At 36.0% G+C, this 25,384-nt stretch overlaps 1 pseudogene; it reads right to left on the minus strand.

The window, feature by feature from the left end:
• Window positions 1–1,753: 1,753 nt before the first annotated feature.
• LOC131417960 (ATP-binding cassette sub-family A member 10-like) overlaps window positions 1,754–25,384 on the minus strand; it is a 50,761-nt pseudogene continuing 27,130 nt past the window's right edge.

Raw genomic sequence — 25,384 nt, forward strand, 5'->3', positions numbered from 1 at the left:
CGGTTCCTTCTACTTTGTCTCCTTTTCCGAGGTAGAGCAGCCCCGAGACTTAGTTCCTTTCTCCTTCCCTAAAGATATGGGAAAGGCTCAGCAATCTCACTATTCAGTTGGCACCTAATTTCTAACCCAGGGTGGAGAGGTGAACCCATAAATGTTCTTAGGTTAATCAGAAATCAAAAAAAAATCCAAAGCCTGAACAATGGAGGAGTAACTATAATTTTGTTTTAACCATAAGTTTGGGTTTTCTGTAGATTTTCTTCCTCCCTCATAGACCCCTTCCCCTAATATCCTTCCACTCCGCCTCTGCCCCCACTCACATTAATTAATTTGTATTTATGTGGAATTAAGTGTAAATGTTAGATATTTTATTTTCGTTTCTGTTCATTGATGTTCTTATTATATACTTTGACAGTATTTCAAGGTCTGCTAAGGACAATGTCTTAGTTCTTTGTATCTTCAACGGCATACTCTGTTTATGAGAAAACATATAATGTATATGAAATGATGTTCAGCTTTACTTCAGCTTTACTTCACGCGAAATATATGTCAAATTTTTATACACATTTTAAATATTCCTATAAGTTAGGAAGACTTGCCTCTTTTACAAGTTACCTGTGGAAATAGTTGTTTGTAGGTAAGAGGCCAAGTCCTACCTTTAAGTCAATGTCAAGGTGGAGGTCAAGGAACTGACACCAACCACAGACCAGATAACAGAGTTCAGCAGATAAGGGAAGTCCGAGTCAGAGATGAGCATGAGATTGAAAGTTCCTGTGGGAGTTTTCAGAAGCTTAGGATGGGCACTGAATTTTCTTATGCTCAGAGAACAAAGTTACCTATCTCACAGAGCAGAGAGCCATCAGTTGATATCTGAACTACTTACCCTAAGACTATAATAAACAAGACTTAAGAGAAGTTCATCACAGCTTTATTTATGAGGTAAACTTGCACGTACCCAAAATGTCAGATAATAGTAAAAAGGTTAAGTAAAAACCATGATAGTACATCAAAGGGATGCAATGCAGTGGTTACAGAACACTAAAGTGTCATAATGACATGGGAAATGGTCATGAATTATGAAGTGAAAAAATATAAAAAATTACTATGCTCACTGATGTCAACTTTGAAAAAGCACTCAAAAAAAGCATACTGAATATATGTAGGCCAAAATATCTACTGTGGTATTTTATTACAAATTCCTATTATATTTCTCCAAATAATTTCTATATATCCTAAAATTAGCATATATTTATTTTATAATAAGAATATATCATTATATTTAAAGGTTATACTATGTAATGTCATCTGTCATTTTATTAGATCTTCTTATAGTCAATGTCACATTAAATTGATACTTAAATAATGCATAAAGATGGCTGATTTATTTAAAGTATAGGTTAAAAAAACCTACAATGTTTTATTTGTAAAATGTGCTCAGCATTCAGCCTTCTTGATAATAATAAAAAACTAGTCTAACATTATGTGATTTTTGAATTAATATTAAGCACAAAATAGGCCTATATTACTGATTAATTTAATGTGTGATTATGTTAATTTTGTCTACTAACTTTCCCTATCTTTGCCTCTCCCCTCCATTCTAAAATTTTAAAAACCATTTAAAACCTTCATCATCATTGAATGTTTAAACTACTGAATATTTAATTTTGTTAACTGCAATAATATGAAAGATTCTTCTAGAATTATGGAAACTAACAATTTAGTAAGACCTAAATCTAACGTTAGGGGGTTCAGGTTTCTAAGGTTCTTCCTGCGGGAGGAGTTTCCATCTAACTGTTGTATCAACTTCATCATCAAAATTTCCCAGCTCCTGCTCTTTAGAGAGTTCTAAGAATACCTAAGTAGGAGAAAATCAATAAGGAAACAAAAACGTCAGCGTGCTTCTGAAAGACAGATGCACACAGAGATTCACACAAAGGTTATCCGGACGATGCTCACTGGTTTAAAGAAAACTCACCAGTTCCAAGGCAGCCTGAGAGAGGCTGTATTCCTCCAGATGGAAGGTCTATTTCACTGCATTTAAAGGGACTGACATTAATGGCTTCCATATTTTTCCCCCAAAGTGTTTTTAAAGTATGCAACCTAAACAGCACCTTCAAATCCATGAGATACTTTAAGACACAGGTCCAGTAATTCAATTTTCTTGAAGGATAAATTAAAGCAGAGTGCTGACATGGCTAATCAAAAGATAGCAATGCACAAATGTATAAATGACCAGGAAACTTTTTCTTTGGAGAGCTCCTTGTGTCCTATTTCAGACAAAGTATTTTGTCTTTTGATTCTTTACATATGTATGTTCTGGACTTCAAATAAACTGTTGAGTATTGCTTCATTCTATATTTGTAAATCTATGGAGGAGTACACTCCATGCTGGTCCCCTTTTAATGAATCCCACATTTTTACATGTCAAGACCTCATAAATACCCAGGGTGAGCCCTAGTCAGTGTCTCTGGAACTAGTTCAGAGTCTAGTCTTGACTTGTCACATCTCACCCTTGTGTGTGTTTCTTCTCTGATCTTCATCTGGGCTTCTGATCATCGGCTCCATAGTCTTGCTCCTCGTACCTCTGACTTTGATAAATATGCAGATGCTAGAAGCTCAACTTGGTGTTCTTTGGGACAACATGCTGATAATTATCCTCCAACACCATGCAATGGAACCAGGACAGAATGTTCTGACTTATTTGTAGCTGGGTGTCCCTGTTAGCAGAGGAAGAATCAGGTGGAATATGCCTAAATCTAGGGCTACCACTCCATTCCCTTCAGGATTTTTAAGACTATTCCACGGGAAATTTTCCAAATTTTGACTGATTATATAATTGTTCAACTTGAAATTATATAGTATGTATTCCATGTAAAATATGCACAATACATAAAGTCTTAAATATGTCTAAACTTACCTGCCTATAATTTGAAAAAGGCCTGAGACAGAAGGTGAACCTTTTCCACAGGTAATTTATATGCCACTGTGGAGGAATACCTGGGGGGAGGAAAGAGTGAGATTTACCGTGTTGCAGTATTATAATATCGAGAAGGAATTGTTAGGTAAAATAACAAAAGAATTTTTCAAAGATTTCTTTAAATAAAAAGGTAAATAGTTTAATTTGATAGAACATGAATCTGAGCCAAAGAACTTATCTTTAGTCATAAAAATTTGATAACAACAAAAATCCGGGTTGCTCCTAATTTAATGTTCAGGATAAATTCTGAAAAATAGCTCTGAGAAAGAATCTTTCATACTCAGCCTGTGCTGTCTTTCTTACTGTGCTATATTTCTTACTCTCAAAAGCCAATCCTTCAACATGCTCCCTGGAACCTTTTAATCAAAATTTTCCCTCTGCATTTAATGTTCAATCTCTCCTATAAGAATTAAAACCTGTTTATCCATTCATCCCTTGATGGGCACTTAGGTTGCTTCCAAGTCTTGGCTATCTGCAATGAACACAGGGGTGCATGTATCTTTACGCATTGGTGTTTTCAAGTTCTTTGGATAAATACCCAGCAGTGGAATAGCTGGATCATATGGTAGTTCTATCCTTGATTTTTTGAGGAATCTCCATACTGTTTTCCATAGTGGCTGCACCAGTTTGCACTCCCACCAGCGGTGTATGAGAGTTCCCTTCTCTCCACATCCTCTCCAACACATGTTGTTTCCTGTCTTGTTAATTATAGCCATTCTGACGGGCGTGAGGTGATATCTCACTGTAGTTTTGATTTGCATTTCCCTGATAGTTAATGATTTTGAACATCTTTTCATGGGTGGTGAACATGATGTAATCTATGCAGAAATAGAAGTATAATGATGTACACCTGAAATTTATACAATGTTATAAAGCAATGTTACTGCAATAAACAAAAAATTTAAAAAATAATAAAAAATAAAGAACTAGAAAAAAATAAAAATAAATAAAACCTGTTGAACTCTCCCCATTAAAAAAACTCTTTCTTGACCTCCAGCTCCTTCCTCCCCAAATGAGTTCATCCACGACCTCCATGAAGCACAGTCCCATGAACACTCTATAGGCCTTATTTTTTTGACTTCTCAAAAGTATTAAATAAAATTGTACACATCCTCCTTAAAACACACACACACTCTCTCTCTCTCTCTCTGTCTCTGTCTCTTGGCTTCCGAGACAATTGCACTTTTATGATTTTCTTTCTAACTCTCTAGACCTGCTCTGTTCAAAATGTTAGCTACTAGCTACACGTGGCTACTTAAATTTAAATTAACTAAAATAAATAAAATTTAAAATTCAATTCCTTGGTCACACTAGCCACATTTGAAGTGCTCAGTAGCCACATGTGGGCATTGGCTACCATACTGGACAGCACAGATACAGGACATTTCCATCATCACAGAAATTCTATTGGACAGTGCTGTTCTAGACACACCTTAGTATTTGCTGTTCTGGCTGTTGCTGTGGTGGTGGTAGTTTCCCCCACCAGCTTTTCTCCTCAATCCAGTCTCAACACTGAGACTTTCTGGGCTCCATCCTAGACCGTCTCCCCCTTCCGTTCACCTTATTGACCTCATCCATTCTCCTAGCTTAATGGTCTTCTATATGGGAAAAATGCCCCCACTTTGTTTATTGCCAGACCAGATCTCTCAATGACCTTTCACTTTTCTTCTGAGCCACAGCCTACATCTCTGTATTTTGGCATCTCCACTTGGATATCTCTTTACACATCAACTATGTGAGCTTTCTTTCCACCCTTTGCATGTATAAAGTTTATTCTTGAGTTAAGTTCTTTATACATGCTATTTTCTCAAAAGAGTGGCTCTTATCCCCATTCCTCAGCTGGCCAGACCCAGCTCAGTCTTAAAGTCCTACCTTAATGTCATTTTCTCATTTATTTGTATTTTTATTTCCTTAATATCCTGCCCCCAAAACATTGGAAGCACTATATGAACCTTGTCTACTCATTGACTACTCCGTACATAGTCTCCAGCGCATAGTAGGAGCTGAATAAATACTATTTTAAAAAATGAATAGAAGTAGTACGTAGGAGCACCCTGTATGTATTTCAATTAAATTCATCCTCATTCTGCTATTCACATGGGTTTGGTTAACCTTGCTTGTAACTCATAGCTGACCACGTACAACTTGAAAAGAACCACATCAATTAATTTAGAATAGAGTCAATCTTTCTGAAGCATGTGAGTCTGCTTAATTGAGCTCGTGATGCAATTTTATACTTGGTAAAACGCTATGGGTTGATACAGAATTTTCATTACTTAAAAAAACATTAAATTGATGGTTTAGTTCATTTGTACTTTGTTTCTAACCTCTAAGCTATTCCACCATTTACACACACGTGTATACACACACACACACACACACTCTCTGTTCGCCTTCTCTGAGGTATGAAACACTCACTGAAAATAACTTTTCAATTACAATCCTTTATCCATACATCCTAGTGACCCCCAAACAACTCATTCTGTAATCAACAAGCCAGCTCAATCGTTCTCCTCCTGTCTAGACTAGGTCAAGACTATATGATGTGGGCTGGAAAACCCCTACACCTGTTACCCCAACCAAAAACCTCCTTCACCTTCCCTGCCGAGCAGCCTGTGGAAACAGCTTCAGCATCTCTGCGTGGAGGGGTTCCACCTGAGTGCGTTCCTTCATTTTTACTTCTAGTAAATAATCTTTACCAAACTTGCTTTTCAGATGTTGAATGGAACCAATACACCTAATCCAGGGAGGAGAAAGAAGAGGTGAAGGAAAAATACTTGTCTCAATTTCTTCCTCAATTGCAAATACAGAGGAAGGTGCTGGATCACAGATCAAGTTGCTGAAGAGCATCAGCTGTTCACAGTGAACCCAAATCCTCTCTTCAAGAACGTGGGGTCAGGTGCTGGCTCCCCATAGGCTCCAATCTCAGCCTTCCGGACACCGTGATGGCCAGCCGCTCACACACGGCCTCAGCCTCTGCCATGTAATGAGTGGTCAGGAGGGCGCCCCTCTCCGTGTTTCTAAAGGTGGCCCAAACTGCCTGCCTAAAGATAAAGTAAGGAATTGTTTGCATTTAGAAAGTAATTTGAAAAAACAGATGAATGGGAATAAGTATGAAGCCTAAATAGAAAATTTTATATTAGGTTATAAGAAAAAATCATTGCTCTAGAGAGAAAGAATAAATATTGTACTGCATTATGTAATTATGTTACCACATTAACAGGGTAGGAAATAGTAAAATAATGTTGGTTTAAAAAGAACAGTTTGAGTAAAGAGAAACACCACATTGTAGGATTTTCAATAACTGCAAAATAAAATGGAAGAAGCAAGAGGCAAGGCGAAGAGGAAGGCGAAGAGAAAGAAATACATTCTTTCTCTTAATACGACACCCCTCACCACACTTGCTGACACTTAATACGACACCCCTCACCACACTTGCTGCTGCCCCTCAGGGTCCATCCCGGTGGACGGCTCGTCCAGCACCACCACCCACGGGTTTCCCAGGATGCTCAGCGCGAAGCGCAGCTGGAAGGGGAGGAACAGCGCGTCTGGCTCGGATCTGCGGGATGCGCAGAGTGACACTGAGCCCCGCCCCTGCCTTCCTCTTCATTCCCTCCGATGAGGCCTTCACCCGGAGCGTCAGCTGGCCCTGCAGCGCGAGCGCATCCACCAACCTGACAAAAAAAAATGATTATACATGAGGCACCTGTCCCTACTTGAAACAACCATATAGAACCCCAGCACTATCGATCTGAAAATAGTACACTTAAGGACCATTGTCACAAACACTAAATCTTATGGTTTGGTTCTTATTCAGATTTTCAATCATTTTATTTGCGTGAAAGTTTAAAGATGTTGTTTAGGATCTCCTTTCCATATTCAATGAGGAAATGATATATCCCTCCCTTCCTCCAGCTGCGAAGTGTGAGGGAGGCTTCTCTCTGCACCAGGACACACTCAGAGCAGCATCCTCTCTGCCCAGTCCTTTCACTGCCGCGTACAACTCCAGGTGTTCTTTTACCATAAGACTGGGCCACAGGGAGCTCTCCTGAGGACAGAACCCCCACAACTTGAGGATATCATCTTCCCATGGCCTCACCGACACTCTGCAGCCTCCTAAAACCACCTACAGGGAACAATGAATGTCAGATCCACAGCCGGCTTATGCTCCAATCCTCCATGGAGTAGCCATTAAGAGGCAGTATTTTTTGAGCATGCGAGAGATATTTTACAAATTCTTTCATCTATTTATTCATTTTTTACAAAATCATGGAATTCACAAAGGAATAATATAAGGATGCCATTGATACTTAAAATGAAATTTCCCCTGGCAATACACTTGTTCCTTTACATGCCACATACCACTCCTGCAGTGGCCTCTGTGTCCCCAGTTATCATTTAAATAGAAGTACTTTTGCCACCTCCATCGTGTCCCAGCAATCCCAAAACTTCACCTGGAAGAAAGAGTCACCATCAATACTTGTACTTGAAAGGTTGACTAGCCCAAAGTCATTTAGCTCAGAAACATTTTGAAACAAAATAACATTTTCAAACAGCACCTTTATTTCTTATATGACAATGTTAATGGAAAGACTTTGGATTTACAGCAGAATAATTTGGTCTTTCTGATTCAGGATTGGGTTTCTTGCCGTTTGAATTCGGACAGGATTTTGAAGTAGAAAAGGTTTCTCTGCTGACGTGTCAAATATTTTTATAATTACACTTAACCAAGATACATGAATAGTCTCAAAGAAGGGAAAATTATCCCCTTCATCGTCCTAAATGTAGAGAATAAGGAACATTCTAATAAAGGGAACACTATCCAAACCTTTGTTAACACAGAAGGAAACATTCCTAATGGCTATTTTCTTCTTTCTTGTTGTAAAGCAACTTTTCTTTTTCTCTTTATATTCCTTGTGTAAACAGCTTGCCATTAGGACTGGTTTCTGGAAAACATGACAAAGCAAGATTTTCTTGTTAAATTTTGTGCACTCGTGTTTTACCTTTGATTTCCTAACCTATGAATCTAATCAGATTTGTGTGAGTGGTAAGTCAGCCTCTTTCTTCAAATAAAATGCCCAAACGTACGTTCATTAATGAAGACTACTTTATCAACTACTGCTAAAACTAATTCCCAATCAAAAATATTCCCTTTGCATTGTGCTGAGCATCTACCTTGCCCTTTGCACTAATTTCATTTCTAGTGCATTTCTTATTGATTTTCACATAGTGTAAATTCACTTGCTTTTTTTATATGCTATTTACAGTTATTAATATTACAATCTCAATATAATGCAAAATGAAATTGAAACTCTTGCAAAAAAATGTGGGATTTTTATTAAAGTGGATAAAAATATCACAGAACTTCTTGAATTGTACTGATGAAGGAAAACCTGGCAGATTAAGACCCACAAAAAGCTAAGGAAGAGAAAATCATAAGAGTGATGATAGAATAAATACTTCAAAAGATAATGATTTGGATATGATCTACAAATGGAATTGTTACAGAAACAAAAGTAAATTGTCAAACTAAAAACCAACAGTTCCTCAGCTCTACAGGACAAGCTATCTATCTCAGTATTTCACGAAGGGTCCAGTCACTTGTGTTCACCTCATCCAAGTTTGGAGTAGTGAATGCCTTTTCACTCTTACAGCTTGAATATCTTCATCTTTTTCTTCTAGCTCTTCTGGACTTGGATGATTTTCCCTACTTCTTGGAGAGATTCTACAGAGAAAATAAAATAGAAAAATGCAATTCTAGCTGCACAACAAATATTAAGAGAATGTAAGCTTCTATAATTAAATTATTATCCTTTGCTTTAAAAGAATATAAAATGGGGCCTGGCCCGGTGGTGTAGCAGTTAAGTTCACACGCTCCACTTTGGCGGCCCAAGGTTCACAGGTTCCCACTTCTGGGTGCAGACCAACCCACTGTTTGTCCAGCCATGCTGTGGCGGTGTCCCATATAAAGTAGAGGAAGATGGACACAGATGTTAGCCCAGTGCCGATCTTCCTCAGCAAAAAGAGGAGGATTGGAATCGGATGTTAGCTCAGGACTAATCTTCCTCACACAAAAAAAAAGGAGTTTAAATGATTAATTTACTACCTATAAGATTCCCCTTAACAGCAATAACCCCTCCAGTAGCCAAGTCCCTTGAAATTCTCTTTGTTTCTTCTCTTTAAAAGCTTTATCCCATCTGTCATCTAGCTCTCTAAATTCTCTCAAATGTAGACTTATCAGTCTTTTTTAGTCAGTTGCCATCCAGATCACCATCACATTACATCAAAATGATCACCATAATTGGCTTCTTTTGCCTTTTCAAAACATTTCACACACTGGGACCTATACTTGCCAAAAGCAGGAGAAAAACAAGCTTTGGTGCTTAACCACTGCTTATGGAGATGCACGGGACAAAAACTCAGCTTGCGTAAAATCAGTAAGACTTATGATTTAGACTATGTATCCCTGCATTCAATCTAGTCCTGTTTTGTTTTGTTTCAGAATAACACTGTCCAATGGGCCTAGCCGAGAGTTGGATAGTAAATCTGTCCTAATAAATTGATGTTAAATGTACCGCCATAAACATTAAATATTTAAGTTACATTCAGAAGTTAGTGTTCTCCCTACTGAAAACTGGATCTTTCCCATTGTTTCTTTTCCATACTTCGTTTCCAGACACCTTATAACAAAAAGGAAAATGACACTCTGAAGGTACGGCTAAAGGCAAGGAAAGATAATTAGAATGAGCATCATCATGGGGTTCAAACTCAGCGGATAATATTTTCCTTTTGTCGTAGAAGATTTGACCGTTTTCCTATAAATTTGACAAAAATCTTATAAAATACTTCTCACATGGAGAAGTTTATCCAAACCAACCCTCCCACTGAAAAAAACTAGAAATCCTGGATTAAATTGTTTTTAAAAAATTTAAAGCATAGACAACCTGACAAATAGTAAGGCCTTTTTAAGTGACAGTAGGAGGGAGGCTTGGCATCAAAGCAACTCTTTTCCTGGAGTTATTCTCCAAACCCTGGAACTCTCAAACTTCAATTTTCATGTCCAGGAGCAGAAGACAGGAAAGTATACAAATAGAGAGTTTTCTCCAAGCAAGGAGGAGAATAGGTGATCCTTTCCCTAATAAAGCATGGACTTCATAGGGTTATACTCTTAGTGAAGGGTGAAAAGAACACCCAGGATATTTCTAAGACAGTTGCTGTGGGTGGTGACCATGGGGAGTGAAGGTGGAAATGGAAGCCAGCCTTTGCACAGATTTGTAGCCCAAATTCACATCACCTGAATGGTCCAAAGAACCTCAAGCCTAGAATGTAACTGAAAGCAGTATCAGACTAGAAGCCTCCCTAAGAACTTGGCAGAAGCAAACAAAGTGAAATAGATATCCCAGAAACAGACCCTGCATCTATGGGGATTTTATATATGAACAGAAGTGCCTCTGAATATCAATGAGAAAAGCACACACTTTTCCATAAATAGTACTGGGACAATTGGGTCTCCTTAAAGACAGAAATAAAATAGGACCCTTTCCTCACAATACAGAAAAAAATCAATTTTAGATGATTAGAGACATAAATATGAAAGGAAAATATAAATCTTTTAGAAGACAATATAAAAGAATATTTTCATGGCCTCAAGGAGGGAAGGATTTCTTAAACATTATGAAATATGAAATAAAATGCATTAATTATCTTAATAGATACAGTAAAAAAATCTTTGACTATTCTTAATGCACACAGCCTTTGAAAAAATTCAAGATTCTTTCTTGATAAATCCGAAAAGCAAAAAACAGAAGACTAAAACCTCTAGTAAAGTAGAAATTGAGAGAATTAAGATAAATAGTTGATACTTTAAACAAACAGTTAATATAATGCTAATGGTAAGCACTAAGAACGTCCTCAGTAAAATCATAAACAATGTAAGGATGACTGCTAGCAACAGTATTAGTTGATTTTTTTTTTAGAGATTCAAGCCAATATCATGAGGCAAGAATATATAATACAGTATATAGTTTCAAAAATATATATAATTATTTCAATATAATGTTATTCAACTATAAAATACAAGATAAGTATCTGAAAAAAGACTGGAAACAATAAGAAAATTCAGCAAAGTAAACAAATACAAGATAACTACACAAAAATCCTATATTCCATTAAGAACTAATTAGAATATACAGTGAAAAAATTTTAATGGCTAAAGGTATAAATAAATAAGTGTACACAGGAATAAACTGAACCAGAAATGTGCAAAAGTGAAATAAAATAAAAATATAAAATAAAAGTATTAAAGTATATAAAATAAATCTTAAATGCAGAAAAATATTTAAAAATCAATATTTTGAACTCATAAATTATGCTGTAATGAATTGGACATTTAAAACAATGTCCACAAAAATCTACATACCACTTTCTGGCACTTGACTACTCAATTCTATGTGAAAACAGTCAGAAAATTTTTGAAAAATGAGAATGAATAGGGGGTACTTATCAGTTCAGATTAAGCAAAATATACAAAACTACAGTAATTAAAACAATGTGGTCCTGGCACTGATATAAACAAATGGATCAATGGAGTAAAGAGAATATCAACAGAATTAGATCCATATGCATAAGCAAATTCAATACTGATAAAGATGCTATTTAATTTCAGAAAGCATAAAATGGAGTATTCAAAAATGGCATTGAGATAACTGAATGCCCATTTTGGGGAGAAGTTAAATTAAAATGTTATTCTCTATCATATAACAAACCATAAAAAATATCCAGAGGGTTAAACATTTAAGTATGTAAAAAGAAGAGCAAACATCATGAAATAGGAAAGAGTGAGCCATACTCAGGAAAAAAATCAGTCAATAGTCTCCAAGTATTACCAGATTTTGGATTTTGCAGTCAAAGACTTAAAAAGAAGCTATTGTAAGTTTGCCCATTGACCCAAAGAAAATCATGTTTAAAAAATTAAAAGTATGACTCATCAAAGAGAGACTTTCCATAATTGATCTGAAAAGCAGAGAAAAAAAGATGAAAGATAAATGAACAAAGCCTTAAAGAAGTGGGAGACATGAAACATGCCAATACACATGTCATAAGAATCCCAGAATAGTGGGAGAGAAAGAAAGAGCAGAAAAAATATTTGAAGAAATAATGGCCAAAGACTCCTAAAACTTAATGAAAAACAATCTACACATCTGAGAAGCTCAACAAACCTTAAGTAGGATAACTATAAAAAGATCCACACCTAGACAGATTATAGTCAAACTGTTGAAAACCAAAGACAAAGAGAAAATCTTGACAGCAGTAACAGATAAAGAACTCATCACTTAGAAAGGAGTATCAATACAATTAATGGCTGACTTCTCTTCAGAAGCAATGGAGGCCAGAGGAAACTGGAATGACATATTCAAAGAGCTTTCAAAAGCTGAAAAGAAAATCACCCAAGAATTCTATATCTAGTAAAACTATCCTTTAATGTTAAAGGTGAAATAAAAGCATTCTCAGACTGTTTTGTTCCAAATTGACTTAGGTGGCCATCACTATACTGTGAGAGAGAAAGAGAATAAAGAAATACATCAGGTACAAAACTTATATCTGCAAATAGACCAATGGAATAGAATAGAGATCCCATAAATAAACCCTCACATATATTGTCAAATTAACTTCAACAAGGGTGCCACTACCACTCAATGGGGAATGGACAGTCTCTTCAACTAATGGAGTTGGGAAAACTGGATATCCACATGCAAAAGAATGAAGTTGGACCTTTATCTTACACTATGTACAAAAATTAACTCAAAATGGATTAAAATTCTAAATCTAAGATCCAAAACTGTAAAACTCCTAGGAAAAAAATACAGAAAAAGTTTCATGGCATTGGACTTGACAACGATTTCTTGAATATGAAACCAAAAGCATGGGCAAAAATAGACAAATGGGACTACATCAAACTTAAAAACTTTTGTGCATCAAAGGACACAATCAACAGAGTGAAAAAGCAACCTATAGAATGGAAAAATATTTGCAAATCATATATCTGATAAGGGGTTAATACCTAGAATACATAAAGAACTCCTACAACTCAACAACAAAAAAATCAAATAACCCAATTAAAAAATGAGCAAAGGACTCAGATAAACATTTGTCCAAAGATGATATACAAATGGCCTACAAGCATATAAAAAGATGCTCAACATTACTAATCACCAGAGAAATGTAAATCAAAACCACAGTGAGATACCACTTCATAACCATTAGGATGGCTACTATCAAAAACATGGAAAATAACAAGTATTGGCGAGGATGTGGAGAAATCAGAACCCTTGGCACTGCCGGTGAAAATGTAAAATGGTGAAACCACTATGGAAAACAGAGGGTCCTCAAAAAATTAAAAATAGAATTACCATATGATTCAGCAATCCTATTTGTGGGTATATATCCAAAAGAATTGAAAGCAAGGTCTCAAAGAGATATTTGCACATCCATGTTCATAGTAGAACTATTCACAATAGCCAAGAGGTAGAAGCAACCCAAATGTCCATCGACAGATGAATGGATAAATAAAATGTGGTACATACATACAATGGAATATAATTCAGCCTTAAAAAGGAAGGAAATCCTGTCATATGCTTCAACACGGATGAAACTTGAGGACATTAAATGAAATAAGCCAGTCACAAAAAGACAAATACTATATGATTCCACTTATATTCGTGTCAAGAGTAGTCAAATTTATAGAAACAGAAAATAGAATGGTGTTACCAGGGGCTGGGAGGAGGGAGAAAAGGGGAGCGGTTGTTTAATAGGTATAGAGTTACCCATTTTCAATATGAAAATGTTCTGGAGATCTGTTCACAACAATGTGAATATACTTAACACTATTGAACTATACACTTAAAAATGGTTATAATGGTAAATTTTATGTTATGTATTTTTTTAATCACAATTTTAAAAAGCTGAAAAAAATTTACATCTAAAAAAACCTGCAGTTGTTTTTACAACCACATATAACTGACTAAAAACAGGTAGACAAAGAGCCATGAAGCATATGGTAGGAAGTCAGGCAAGCCACTTCTAGGGCTGACCCTCAGTATCCCATGCAATGTTCCAACCTCTTCACCTTCAGAGGCAACTCTGGAGATGAAGAGTTTCAGATGACATAGCTACAAAATGGAAGAGGGCCACAGAACCCACCTTGGACTTTATGTGAGTGAAAAATAAATCTCTATTGTCTTAAGCCTTGGAGGTTCCAGGGTTTGTTTGTGGCGTTAGCCAGAGTTGCAAATTTTAATGAATATATGTCCCAATCAAACAATTGTATAACTTTAGTATTTATTAATGGTCAGTTAAAAATGACTGTACATGGAACACTCCACATACATTGACAAAATAGGAAAAATATACATTCAATACACAAAGACCTATGTGAAAATGTATATAAATTTATAAAAATTTAGGAAATTTCCTCCTTCGATAATCTGCTGTTCTGCCATTAAAAGGAAAAAAGAAGCCTGTAAGCCCGTTTCCCGCTTCCGCCCGTTACCATAACACACAGAAACATTTGCACTCTGTGTCCGTATTTTTCCCCAGTATAAAACTCCACTTAATTTCCCCTTTTTTTTCATTATTCAAATTAACTTATCTTTTTATCTGTATTTAAATGATTTTTAGTCACAAAACATCTGTGATATTTCTTATAAACCACCTCAAACTGTCTTTGGATATATATACATCTCATATCGACAATGTATATCATAATAATAGCAATAAAGTCTTTAGAATTTCCGGTATATATTATACTATCGATGACTTTACCTAGAAAAATACCTTTAGGTTTTACTGCCATTATATTTGAATGTAGAACATAGTAAGAGCAGGTATTTTTAGGATATTTCAATTTCCCACTCTTTGAATAAGATCAAATATATCACACTGTTATGAATCCTATGCAATCAATCCTATTGCACTCCAAAAGCAATTTATTGACACTAAGTGGTATGCCATCAATGAGCACAGTTATGTCACATCTTCCATGCAGTCCTATATTTTAGGAAAAGATAGACTTAAGCACAATAGGAATTTCAGATATTTATCAAAATTGAAATGGGAAACTTCTACCTTATGATAAGACTGATTCTGCCCAAGACAGTATGTTTTGTAACAATGGAAAAGTTCAGGTTCTCTCTCATAACCCCTCTTGGAAGTCATAAACCAAGGTTTTGCTTCCTACTGCATTTCTAAATAGATTTACCCACTTTCCTATGGGTGTGAATACTGGTCTCAATGAATTTGACAACTTTCATCTTTATACAGTTTTAAAATCTTATTTTCATGATTTATCAGCATTGAATAATTTCTAAATTTTACAGGAGGTACCTGTTCCAACACAGGGCACAGATTTTATTAATGGGCTACGTGGTCAAGCCCACTGACACAGTAGGTAATATTGCTTGCTTCTATCAAAAATGTGAAAAACCCAAAGTGTACAAAGGTATTAAAATCATGCATAAAATTAAGCTGAAACTTCCAGATTGAGTTGATACCAGGATAATTAATATAAGTATTGAGATCTAGAAGAAAAAAATCCAGATGTATTATAATTTTCTCAGTTATATTTCATATTTTAAGATATTTTCTATGAATAATCTGTTTTCCTAGGAGATATTCTCACTTTCAATTTTCACCTCATTTACACCAATATTGTTAGGATTTCCTCTTTAGGAAGCACCAAACTATCATTACAACTGAAACCTAGGATTACAATAAGGTCTGACATACATATCTAAAAGAATTGCACTACCACGTATGGATAGAAGCAATAATAAAAGAAAGAGATGTAACATTATTTACTTTGTTTCTTACCATAAATCCTCATATGCTTTCAGCACCAGGATATAGTTAAGAATTAACAGATGATATGACTTGATGATATGATATCAGTTAACTGACATTAACCAATTAACTTAAAAGGTAAAAGGACAAAATAAATTTTGAACTGGATATTTATTGCCATATTTAAGCAACAGGAGAAATACGAGAATTATCCATTCTGATATCTAAGGTAGGACTATTGAAAGGCTTAAAACATCCCCAGAGGAAAATAATATGGATAGAGCACTGTACAGGGCAGCCCCTATCCCCACTCAGACTACTTCAGTAGTTTCCTAAGTGGACCCCCTGCCTCCAGTTCTCCATCCATTACAAATCTATGAGACATTCCAAATAATATATATTTCAAATTGAATATGAATCTCTTTCTTTTATATATTCCATTGAACGTAAGCCCCTTGATTGCAGAGACTTTGTTGTGGTCAAGCAAGGTGTCTGGTATGTGCCGGGGAAATACAATAAATATTTATTAATTAATTAATTAATATTGGGAAAGACAAAGAATAAGAATTTCTATTTTTATGTTTTTATTCCTTAAATAATCAAAAAAGATGCATATTGAGAGTCCAATTTATGCAAAACATTCTGTTAAATGGCATTGTAGTCAGTGTGGTTATAGGAATAACAAGAGGAGGAAGAGGAAGAAAAGGATAGAAACGCCTACTGTGTACCTATTGAGCATTTGCTATTTACCGAGTACTTTGATGAACGATTTACCAGCACTGTGATAGTCAATGCTCTTTAAAAACTCAATCCTAACCCAGATCAAGGATTCAAATCTGGGGCTGTCTGACTCCAGAGGCCAAATTCTTAACAACTATACTTTGTTACAAGAAGATATTGTATGTGTCAACTGTCCATACATCAAGCCAATGTATAATGTGTTGGGTACCCAGAAGTTACACATATGAAACAGACAATAGTACAAAAAAGCATATAAATAACACTTCTTCCACAAGCACAGGAATCATTTTCTGAAGGAAAACACAATATAAATTGAAATAATCTGAGGGTGCGTCAGCTTATTTTATAACCTTATATCAGATTCTCCTCGAAGATTTACTGGCCATAGCATTTATAATTATTAAAGGTGTTGCTTTAACAAAAATATGCAGCAATATATCTTCAGTCTCATAGAAATTGAAGTTAAACTTTCTAATTTTAACGATGCAATGAAAGAACTTATCTTTGACCACTCTACTTCCTTCCTCTCATTCCTTTTTGTCATTATCTTACTGCACAAATCAGCCTATCTATCTTGTCTTATCCATCAGAAAAAATAAAAAGAAGCCTTCCATTAACTCTTCCTTCTGGCAAGCAACAATAATACATTTTAAGGAGTAGTAAAACACTTTCTGTTTCTACTTCCCCATTCTATATTTACTCTTCTATCTGCTGTAAACCAGATTCTACATTCACTGCTTTATAAAACTGTAGTATTAAAAGTTAGTTCTGGAGTTCCATATGTAGAAATACGGAGGAATAGATACCCTAAAGGATCTTACCCATACCATACGATTAAATTTGGGGAAGTTAACAAATGTCCTTTAAGTGTACTACCCGTCTCAGGAAAAAAGTGAGGGAATTCTTCAAGGGCAAAAACAAAGCCTGAAACCTGACTTGGTTATGTAAACACTAAATCTGAGAGACCTGGGAACAAATGCCCAATCCAGTGCAGGGATCAGGAGGCTAAGACTCAGGCCCTACTTAAGGTCGTTCCTTGCAAATACCTTCAGGGAAATGAAATGAAACCCTCTTTATGGGTGTTCCTTGCAAATACCACATTAGTGCATGACACTAAGATGGCTTATGCAATCCTAGGTGGGTTCTACACTGCATTTCTCACAAAAGTAATTGAAAATTCTTTGGGGATGAAAATATGTCCAATTTAGGATCTTGGGAGTTCTATACTTAAAGGTCAACCAAATATGAGCTCCCAACAAAAAAAAATTATCAAACATACAAGGCAACAAGACACAATAAGTGTGAATCAAGAGGGGGAAAAAACAATAAATTAAAACTATCTGGGGGCCGGCCCTGTGGCATAGTGGTTAGTTTCAGTGCACTCTGCTTCAGTGGCCCAGGTTCACAGGTTTGGATCCCAGGCACGGACCTACACCACTCATCAGCCATGCTGTGGCAGCAACCCACACACAAAAGGGAGGAGGACTGGCACAGATGTTAGCTCAGGGCTAATCTTCCTCAAGCAAAAAAAGAGGAAGATTGGCAACAGATGTTAGCTCAGGGTGAGTCTTCTTCAGGAAAAAAAAAAAAACTATCTGAAGACTTTAGGTTAGAATTGCCAAATAACAAATACTATTTTAATTAAATGTATGAAGAAATCAAATGTGGAATAAAAAATACAATCAAGTAACAAAAGACTATGAGGAACAACTGGGCATACCTGAAATAGAGTTTTGGAAAACAAAATTGAAATTTTTAAAATCTCAAGGATTAAAGATAACTTAGACACAACTGATTAAAAAAATAAGTGACTTGGAAGAAAAGTCTAAGCATATCCCAGAATGTGGCAAGGACAAAAGACATGAAAAATTTTAACAAAATGTTAAGAGATGTGGAGAATAGACTGCGAATAACTAACAGCAAGACTATCTCAGTAGAGTTCAGGGAGCAAAGAATAAATATTTTATTCTTACTTTAGTAAGAGAGGAAATACTTGAAGAGATAATTGACTGAGAATTTTCCTGAACTAATATAAGAAATTAATTCACAGATCCAGGCAGTACAATTCATATTTTAAAAAAGATAAATAAAAAGAAATCCACATCTAGAAACATTGTAATGAAAAGAAAGACACTAAAGTCAAAGATCTTAGAAGCAGGCAAAGACAGATCCTCTACAAAGGAATCAGAATTGGACGGAGAAACGACATCTCAATAATAAAAATGTAAGCAAGAAGATAGTGAATTTTCAAAGTGATGACAGAAAATAATTGTCAACCAAGAAATGCATATGCAGTAAGAATAAAAGAGAAAAAAGGTAATAAAAATTGCAAAAGTGTATAGCTAACTGACCCTCATAAAGAATATATAAATACATTATAGGAAGAAAAAAATGACAGAGAAAGAAGACTAAGCTCCCAGTGTAAATGGTGCACAAATAAATGGATGAAAAAAATTTACAAATCTTTTTTAAGTTCTTAATAATAGTAATGTTTATTTGTGGGATTGAAAAAAGAGAGAACCAAAACATTAGAAAAGAGCATGTAAGTAGGAGGAGCAAATTACTGATGATAAAGTCTCCAAAATACAGTGTTGAAAGTAATTAGGATGTTGATTAACTTTAGGCTTTGTTAAGTTTAGCGTAAAAAAAAAAAAAAAATCAAGGGCGTTATGGGCTGAATTGAGTCTCCAAAATTCATATGTTGAAATCCTAACCCCAGTAGCTCAGCATGTGACTGTATTTGGAGATAGGGTTTTTAAAGTGGTAATTAAGATTAAAGGAAGTCGCTGGGGTGGGCCCTAACCCAATATGACTGTTGTCTGATAAGAAGAGGAACTTTTAGAGACAGACACACACAAAAGACCATGTGAAGATAGCCATCTGTAAGCCAAAGAGAGAGGCCTCATAAGAAACAACTCTGTGGACACCTTGATCTCGGACTTTTACTCCAGAATTGTAGAAAGTAAGTTTTTGTTGTTTAAGCCACCCAATTCGTGGTACTTTATTATGGCAGCTCTAGAAAACTAAAACAAAGAGTAACCACCAAAGTAATAAAATATGGTTTATGACTTCCAAACCAAAAGGGAGCAAAACATAGAATAAAAGAAAACAAATTCTGGGCCACCCCATGGTGCAGCGGTTAAGTGTGCGTGCTCGGCTGCTGGCAGGCCAGGGTTCCGATCCTGGGCACCCACCGACGCACCGTTTGTCAAGCTATGCTGTGGCGGCGAACCATATAAAGTGGGGGAAGATGGGCATGGATGTTAGCGCAGGGCCAGTCTTCCTCAGCAAAAAAAGAGGAGGATTGGTGTGGATGCTAGCTCAGGGCTAATCTTCCTCACAAAACAAAACAAAACAAATTCAATCAAGAAAAGAAAAGGGCAAGAAAGAGGAGAAATTATATGACGTATATCACAAATATAAAGCACAAAGTAAAATGAGATAAACAAGTTCAAGTATATTAGCAATCACAATAAACTCTAATTAAAGGCAGAGATTGTCAGACAATTAAAAAACAACAACAAATAAAATACAACTAGATTCGCTTTACAAGAGACACACATTAAAGCATAAGGACACTTGAAAGGTCGAAAGTAAACACATGGCAAAAAAGATTTATCAGGAAAATACTAAATAAAAGAAATCTTGTGTGCCTATATTAATATTTGGCACATTTGACTTTATAACCAAAAGCCATTATTAGAATAAATAGGATCTCTACATAATAATTCCAGATTTGAATGCACTCAACAAAATAGTGTCAAAATATATAAAGCAAAATTGATTAAAATAAAGGAACAAACTGACAAATCTACCTTTATATTGGGATGCATCAGGAAAAAACCCAACAGAACAAGGACTATTCCAATAGTTAATGGGGCATTACCTTTTCATGACATTTGACCACCACACACAACCACTTATAAAATTAGCCCAAGGAATAATGTGATTAAGTATCACAGCCTCAGAATTAGAGGCTGAGAAGCAATTTAATATCTTTTAGGATTTTTGCTGATATATTTAATTCACAAATGGTTATATTTGTGACATTCCAGTGCATACTAAATCCAACCTTTGGATATTACCCACAAAGACCAGCCAATGTAACTATAATAGCCTCAGAGAAGTAAGACTTTGGTCTCTTTACCCTAATCCCTCCTGATAATGTAGAAGAGAAAGGAGAATCCAGAAAAGAGGAAGAGTAAAAAAATAGACCTTGTTCCCTTTCTCATCACTGCTTCCCAAACTAAGGGCATGCCTGAAATGGGGGTGGAGAGAGAGCTTTACATTATGAGATAAAAATTATGATTTGGACTTGACTGGGCTTTTATTTTTAGTTTCAAAAGTGAATCTTAATTAACAAAATGAGACTATTTTAACATCTGACATGATCAGAAAGCTATGGTGTCTGCTCAAGATGTCAACAAGGCATGGGGAAGGAGACACAGTAGAGCATGCCTAAAGTAATCAATTTATTCATAAATATATCAATGTATCAATATATCAATAATGTCAATTTATTAAGAAACTTAAATATTTTTTGTTCGATTATGTTATTGGTCAATATGGCCACCTATCATGCATTTTTTTTTTAAATAAGGAGAACTATTCAGGAGGAAAACCTCACTGAGAGGCTTGCATTCAGGTCTGATTCTTTAAGTTTTTCCCACTCTGTAAAATGAGGAGACTGTCCCAAACGATCTAGTCTTTCAGCTGCGACCTGCCAGGATTTCTACAGATATTTTGTTTCTTTCCAAAGAAACAGAGGTGTAAAAGAGAAACCTCAAAGAACAGATGGAAAATAGGAGAAAGAAAATGAGCAAAAAATACTTGAAACCATGAACATGGTCCAACAATAATGGAAGTACAAAAGAAGTAACTCCATTCTCTTCTAAGTAAAGTGTTTGTACTTAACTTTGCATTTTTAAAAATGAACTTTAAGAAAATTTAATATAAATATGCATATGGATAGATAGATAGATAGACAGACAGACAGACAGACAGACAGATAGATAGATAGATACAATAAGAAAGCCAAGAGAGCAAAAGCCGTCACTTTTTCTCCCCTTGCGAAAGATGAATGAAATCACATATGTGAAGAATATAAGAGAAGCTGCCTAACCAACGATGCAAACCACATGCAAACAATAGAATTAATAGCAAGATTAGAGATGGCAGGTCATGTATGGGACAGGGGGCAGGGAGAGAATCAGATCATAAAGCTGTCCAAGGCAATTTTCTTGCATATGCCTTTTGTTAATGACAAAATATTAATACAAATGAATTTCTGTTTTGATTCTTTTATTATATTTGGCCTGGGAAAAAAATTATCACTTACCAGAGCAAACATGAGTCCCAATGAAAGTGTGAAAATCGAAAACATGAAGCAGTGAATTAAATGTATGGAAAGAAGAATCAGGCAGTAATGGAATGCCCCCCAGAGCCTGTCCACACCAGTATGCTGGAGGACAGAGACCTGCAATCCGTAACTGAGACTGAGGTTTTTGCTGATAAAGAAATAGAAGGAATGCAAGAGGGGTTGACATCTTAGGTAGAAAAAGATATTTTGTTTCTGTAAAATAATGTTTAATAAATTTTATTAAATAGCATGACGTTATAGCGGCAGCTAGTTCTTTTAGTCTATGTTGTTTTATATAGTGACTCTGAGCTTCAGTAACTTTCCAGCCCAGGTTTAGGGAAGTAGGCCTCCGGACAACTAAGACACCAATACTCTTCCAAAGAAAATAGTGTCTCTGTGACCGGAAAATAGCATCCTCCTAAGTATCTGACAAGCAATGCGGGAAGGCACAGCCATTGGCTCAACAGGAAAAGTCTGACCCATTTGTGAAGCTGATTTACACTTTGTTGTAGATAGACTATACCATAAATTTTTGAAGGCTAGTATACAAAAGCGTAATTAAAAGTTTGGAAATGTGGTATATCTTATATTTCATGCTATGTTAGAAATACAAATTCCCTTTGGAATTGTGACACAACTACATGCAATCACAAAGGACCACATTTTCATCTCTGAAGTTGATTTAGTATGATTTCCTTTAAAGCTGAGGCAATTTTATTGTGTTGAGTAATGAACTTCCTGACCTCTCTGACATACGATTAACCATTTACTAGAATCTATAATGAGATTAGGATAGGGTAATTTATACTTAAACATATTTTTCTTGAAGGGCAATCCTGTATGTATAAGAAATTCTAATTCCTAAAGTCAGATAAAATCATTCTCTCTCTCCCCCCTCTCCTCCTCCCTCTCCCACTGCCTCTGACTTGTAATCACTGATGCTGCTCATGTCGACATAAGAACAAACGCAGTTTGCAACAAACAAAAATACGGGCCATTCCAAAAAACCAATTCCCAGCATATGTCATCTTAGAAGTTCAAAACACACCTGTAAGCTATTGAAATTGTTACAAATCACACACTCAAACATAATTATAAGGTATGTTTGGGGAAATTGTGAAAAACTGAAGATGAAAGCATATATCTGATTTAAAAAGCAAACAAAAAGAGAAGTAAGCATGTGTTGTTACCCTTAATGGCAGATTCCTTTCCCAAGAACAATGTGATATCAAAAGAAATTGAAATTTTTAATTTTAAATGCACATATTTAGAGGGCAAGAGCAGTTTCTCTTTCATTTGTCCCTAATAATTTTTTTGTGTGTGTGTGAGGAAGATCAGCCCTGAGCTAACATCCATGCCAATCCTCCCCTTTTTTTTGCTGAGGAAGATTGGCCCTGGGCTACCATCCATGCCCATCCTCCTCCACCTTACATGGGACGCCGCCACAGCATGGCCTGACAAGCAGTGCATCGGTGCGCACCCAGGATCCGAACCCAGGCCACCAGCAGCAGTACACGAGGCCAGCCCCCTGTACATAGTAATTTTTAAATGAAGACCAACACTCTTTGGAACTACATTTATAGCCTTTGAAGCACTGAGCTAAGTTGTCGTTTGCTCCCTATTTCCAAGTAGATGAATTATAAATAATAGCCTCTAAAACTCTAATAGTAATTGTCTTGAAGCTGTTCTTATGTTCTTGCTCCTACATACAAGATATAATTAGAAGGGAGCAAATCTTTCCTGCATAAATAATTTCTCGACTTCTAGAAATGTTTAAATTAAACAATCTTTAATTTATTACTGTTATAACAATAGACTTAAAAAAAAGGAGTGCAGAAAAGATAAGATTTTTTTGTGAATGCAGGTGGAAGTGGGAGGACAGAAAAGAAGCAGTAGATACTTTCCAGAGCATCAGGAAAGACGTGGGAAGAGTGAGATTAGCAGAGGCTGAACACATACACAATCATCAGTGTGAGGAAGCAATAACACCTGGGTCTCCATACCCATAGCTTCCTAGCCTCACTCCTCTGGAAGGGGTGTTACCCATCTGTTTGACCCTGTTGCCGGACACTGAATGGGTCAATATTATAGGTTGACACACATCTGTTGTTCTCTCTCCCATCGGTCTGGCCAGATAGATAAATGTTTCCTCCTCTACATCCTATGCCTTCTACCTGTAAGTACTTCCTGATGTTCTCACCGAAATCTCTGCTCTTCTGTGCTCTCCCATCTCTCTTCTTTACGGCTCTTGCTTCACCCAATATACTAAATCCAAAACTAATACCAACATCTCTTCCAAATAAACTTGTGTTTACAACTTCCCTGTTTCTATCAGTAGTATTGTGACTTTTTCAATTTTCTAAGCTAGAAAACAGTGTCTTCTTAGACGTGTCTCTCTTTTTTAAACTTGTTTCAATCTGCCATCAAAAATCACTATTCCTTAAAATTCCCTTGGGTTTTTCATTTCTCATTTATTCTTCTTTCCGTATCCTTGTCCAGACTCCTTTTCTGTCCTTGGACAAAAAGTGCCTTGACTGGCCCTTGAATATGAAATGGACATATGAATGTGAATATAAATATGAATATGAATATTGGTAGGAGGCTTAGGCGGTCCAGATACGTGGAAGGTCAGAGCTAACCAATGAAACTCATTGCTGGGCAGAGGTTGAATGTAGGCATTGGAATTCCAATGCTAAATATTTGACTAGTGGGACTTATTAACTAGTGAATGTTCTGTCTATGTACTTCAGTATTCCTATTTGCAACATGAGTATGATATTAACTTCAAAGGCATTAGTGAGGATTAAGTGAAATCATGATTCTTAGCTAGTGTAGTCTTTGCCACGTGAGAGGTGCTCAATAACTCAAAGCAGTTGTATTTAACCTAAGTGAGGAGGAAAACAGTAGAATTTAAGAAAAACCAGGAAGCAATATCAGGCAAGAACCAAGAAGGGACAGATAACAAAGAGCTAAGTGAAGCACCCATTTCAAAGTATAGAAATAATGAGGAATGTGTAAAGGAAGTTATTAAAAGAAGTCTTGACAGCATTAGAAGACACCTGCAGACATCAGAGGCAATGTACAGCTGGCTCTGTAAATTGAATTGTGGAGATATAGACACTTCTATGCCTGTGGTTCTCAAGGTGTGGTCTCAGACCAGCAGCATCAATATTACCTGGGAACTTGTCAGAAATGCAAGTCCTCAGGCCTCATCCCAGACCTACTGATTCAGAACCTCTGGGAATGGGACCCAGCAGTCTGTTCTAACAAGCCCTGCAGGTAATTTTGATGCACATTAAAGTAGGAGAACTACTGGTCTGTGCTTTCTGCTGGGATAAAACCAGCCCCTAGATCTGAGGTGTTGCTGATACAGGAAGTTGTTATACCTGACTAAAAGGGTGATTGTGGCTAAAAATAAAAATAAATCATGTCCCTCGACTAGTGGGCAGTAAACTATATTATACTAATCCCTA

Source organism: Diceros bicornis, chromosome 18 (assembly GCF_020826845.1).
Source record: "Diceros bicornis minor isolate mBicDic1 chromosome 18, mDicBic1.mat.cur, whole genome shotgun sequence".
In the NCBI taxonomy this organism is placed as follows: domain Eukaryota; kingdom Metazoa; phylum Chordata; class Mammalia; order Perissodactyla; family Rhinocerotidae; genus Diceros; species Diceros bicornis.